This window comes from Apium graveolens, chromosome 5 (genome assembly GCF_009905375.1).
Source record: "Apium graveolens cultivar Ventura chromosome 5, ASM990537v1, whole genome shotgun sequence".
NCBI lineage: Eukaryota > Viridiplantae > Streptophyta > Magnoliopsida > Apiales > Apiaceae > Apium > Apium graveolens.
In genome coordinates, this window is record NC_133651.1 from 131,181,357 (window position 1) to 131,185,885 (window position 4,529).

The 4,529-nt window shown below is 39.2% G+C and overlaps 1 non-coding gene across 1 annotated transcript; it reads left to right on the forward strand.

Annotated features, from left to right (window-relative positions):
- Positions 1 to 384: 384 nt before the first annotated feature.
- Positions 385 to 491, forward strand: LOC141663060 (small nucleolar RNA R71). Its single transcript, XR_012551146.1, has one exon. It is a non-coding gene; the product is annotated as a small nucleolar RNA R71 (small nucleolar RNA).
- The last annotated feature ends 4,038 nt before the right edge of the window (positions 492 to 4,529 follow it).

A 4,529-nucleotide genomic window follows, 5' to 3' on the forward strand; every position in this document is an offset into this window, starting at 1 on the left:
CCTGAAACACAAACAAATAAACCGTGAAAGTAAAAGAATCCGAGTCAGTGAACTTTAACGACCACTGATGACAAGCACATAAACTAAAAATTAACACCGAGTCCCCGGCAGCGGCGCCAAAAACTTGTTAGGGCGAAAATACGTGCTAATATTCACGCAAGTATACGCATTCGCAAGTAGTATAAGATATAAATCAGATTCGTTCCCACAGAGACTGGTTTAGGTTAAGTTCAATTTATGCACCTATACAACAATGTATGGTTATCGCTCAATGTATGGTTATCGCTCAATGCCCATAATGCTCCGCCTGATGCTGCATCGAGCATGGGTCTGGACTGTGCTCCCAACCCATTGTAAAAACAAGTGATGATCATCCAATCAGGAATTCCATGATGAGGACACTTCCTAAGCATCTCCTTGTAGCGCTCCCAAGCTTTACTTAGCGATTCTCCCGTTTGCTGCGCAAATTGAGTAATAGCATTCCTGAGTGCAGCTGTCTTCGCCATAGGGAAGAATTTAGTAAGAAACTTCTGAGCAAGATCTTCCCAAGTAGTAATCAAACCAGCTGGTAGAGAGTGTAACCAGCTCTTAGCCTTGTCCTTCAGAGAGAATGGGAACAGTCTCAGCTTCACAGCATCTTCAGAAACACCGTTGAACTTGAAGGTGTCGCATATTTCAATGAAATCCCTAATGTGTGTATTGGGATCTTCCGTTGGAGAACCCCCAAACTAGACTGAAGTCTGTACCCATTGAATTATGCCAGGCTTGATCTCAAAGGTATTAGCTGTGATAGCTGGCCGGAAAATGCTAGATTGAATGTCATTGATCTTGGGTTGAGAAAAATCCATCAAGGCTTTCGTTCGTGCTGCTGGATCTCCCATTGTAATGAGTACCTGAAACACAAACAAATAAACCGTGAAAGTAAAAGAATCCGATTCAGTGAACTTTAACGACCACTGATAACAAGCACATAAACTAAAAATTAACACCGAGTCCTCGGCATCGGCGCCAAAAACTTGTTAGGGCGAAAATACGCGCTAATATTCACGCAAGTATACGCATTCGCAAGTAGTATAAGATATAAATCAGATTCGTTCCCACAGAGACTGGTTTAGGTTAAGTTCAATTTATGCACCTATGCAACAATGTATGGTTATCGCTCAATGCTAAGACAAATAACAAATTGGGTTTTTATTAAACTAAGAGATTATACTAAATAACATTAACTAAGAGAATTGAGGTTGAATTACTATATATGACAAACATGGGATCCTAACTTCATTAAATACTTCATTCAATAGCCTTCTCGTTCTTAACCTTAGCATGTGATGGTGAGGACACTAATCAGATAACACGAAACTGATAAACGCCAACTTTCGTTGCACGAGTACCATTCTACCAGACATCCACAAAAGAGATAGAAGCTGAATAGGCACCAATTATATTGAGACCCTATATGTCTATAGAATTTGACAACATAACGGTTTAAGAACAAGTTATCTATCTTGATTACATAGGGCAAGTAAAACGGTTAGAGTTACCTACGAATCATGTATACACATACAAGAACCTATGCTAGCATGGCAAGTTCTAAACCTCTATATTCACTGTCGCTTCAATAGAGATTAACACGCTATCTTATATGTTAGCTACGCATATAAGACAAATAAGCACAACCATACTAGGATATCATACAATCACCACACACCAAGATATCGAAACAATTAATTATTGAAATCCATAAGTAAATCCGCTAGAATCCCATGACAACTATTAGCCCATAATCGAACTCATCGTCACCATGGATTCCAATGAAAGCATGGTATAAACAAGGTCTTAATAAACTAAATAATAATCAAAGTACGAATAAACGAGATCTAGGTTCAACAAGAACGAAAACGAGCATCCAAAGTTATAACTAATTCAAAGAATCACAAGTTGAAAACAAGATCTTCTTTAGCGGAGTTGTTCTGTGCTTCTAGGTCTTCTCCTTGGTATCTCAATCTTCCCGGATGATGAAAACCCTTTTTTTTAAGTATATATATGCCCCTAGTGGACCTGGACCCTTAAAATTGTCAAATTCTACTCAAAAAAGGCTTTTTCAGCGAAATCAGCGACCAGCCGCGCCCTGAGCGGCCGCTCAGCTCTCCTGAGCGGGCGCTCAGCTCTCCTGAGCGGGCGCTCAGCTCTCTGAGCGGGCGCTCAGCTCTGCTGAGCGGGCGCTCAGCTACTGACTGGAAAAATATTCTGATGAATCTTGTTTTGACCATAACTTGAGTTCTACTCGTCAGAATTAGGCGATTCAACTGCCCACGCAAAGCTATTAAAATTCTCTACAACTTGACAATGGCCTTGGCTTCCAATTCTGATCACTTTTCATCATATTTCCTTTAAAAGCTCTTTTCTTCATTTAACTGATACCTGAAATGTAATAACACAAAAACACATCAAAATACCAACAACTTGAGTCCAAAACACCAATTTAAGCTTGTAATAAAGCGTTCCAAGTGGATATAAAATCCACTTATCAGACATCTGTGTCAATGACCCAACAGATGTCTACCCAAACTACCAAAACAAAAACTTCAAAATCCAAAACAAAGAAAGCCCCCTCTGGTTTCTCTCAAAAGAAACCAGTTGCAAAACCTACCAAACACCAAGAGGGTAGTGTGAAGGGGAGTAAGTTGGGTGAGGGACAGGGTGAAAATCAAAGAAACCCTAAGGATAAGGTTGGTGAGGAAAGTGTACCCAAGCCTAGCCACACCACAGTTTCCCAACAAACTGCGGTAGTTAATAAGGAAATTAGCACTACTCTAGTTTCATCCTCCCAAAAGGATGTTACTATTAAAACAAGCTCCCAACCAGGAGCACAGGCCAAAAGGGTAAGGGACACAAGTTCACCTCAAACCTATGCCAGAAAGAAGAGATCTAAAACCCTTGGGATGCACAATGAACACACACAGTGCAAACTGAAGTTAAAGACTCAGTCACTGCACCATCTCAAAGTCAGTTTGATATGGCTCCAATAAATGTGGAGTCACAACAAAAATTTTTAGTAATAGAAGCACCACAAACACCAAACTCTCCCACAAATTCTATGGATGTGGATATGATCAACACATCAATTCCTGATTCCTCTTCTTTAACACTGTTGGGGAAGCCAAAATCTAGTGCAAGTGAGCATCATCTTTTGGATGATTTGTTGGCTCACTTTCCAATTCTTTCAGGAACTGTTGAAACATCTGTGCCCAAATTTTCATCAATCTGCACAGAGTCCACAATAGTTTCCACTCCAAACTCATTCAATTCTTCTATTCCGATGGATATCGTTCATCCGTTGGTTAGTGATTGTATCCCGACGGATGTGCCTAACAGCAGTCATCCGTCGGCTATCCTAACTACTACCCCGATAGATGTTTCTCATCCGTTGGTACTCACTACACACACTGAAATTTCAACTATTGTTACAAGTGTAGATGAGTTAGTAGTTGTACAATCACTCTAAGGACTGAGGAAAAGGAGTGATTTGAGTGAGAGGCTGGGTTGCTCCCAGGCAAAAGGAGAGGAAAGGAGTGAACTCATGTAGGCTTTCTTACATAATTATAAAATTACTTTTTAGAATCAGAAATCATCCCACTTCAACCATTTTTACATTTTTACAACCCAAAACTCTTCCGAAAACTCCTTCCTAACCTAATCTGATTCGACGGGTAGGCCGATAAATAAAGGAAACGCCGCCCGATTTTCGGGAAAATTAATTCCGAAAATATGGGAACGCAACCTGTAATTATCGGAGACGTCGAACAAGGATATATAATTAAATTTTACGAAACTTACTTACGTGACGTGACAAGATGTTTTGTGAATAATCGATTACCCTATTTTCAAAACAACAAATATACGTGCTTTCCGAAAATAAATACCGAACCGAGTTCTGAAGATGTGAACCCTAATTGCTATGTGTATTTTAATAATACATATAAATATAAGTTGGATTATGAAATCGCGTGGGTAAAAGTGATAGTGGTTTTAAGTTGAGCTTAAGCGATTATCTGAATTAGGGTATTTTAACCCTATAGGTCCTAGTCGGAAGACCCGAGATTTGACGTTGGACTAGGAACGATCTAGTGATTAGTCGACGAGATCAATGAAGTTTCAAGCGAAGGACCTGTGCATTGAGATCGTAGCTAGGATAGGATAGTGGTCTGATGATAAAGCCAAATGTTCAAGGCAATCCAAAAGTCAACCGATAATAGTGGTTAAAGCTTATTGAGGCAAGTATTCCCGAACTTTCATTTAAATACTGCAAGTATTCCCAAACTTTCTTTTAAATACTGCAAGTATTCCCGAACTTTCTTTTAAATACTGCAAGTATTACTGATTTTTCTTTTAAAATACTGCAATTATTTCTTCGTTCCTATTCTAAGTTTAGAATAGTTAAATGTTTTACATTTCGCTGCAATTACTCTTATTATGCATGTCCTTTTCATTATTGTTCCTATAATTCGATTGCTATCTTGAGCAAATAC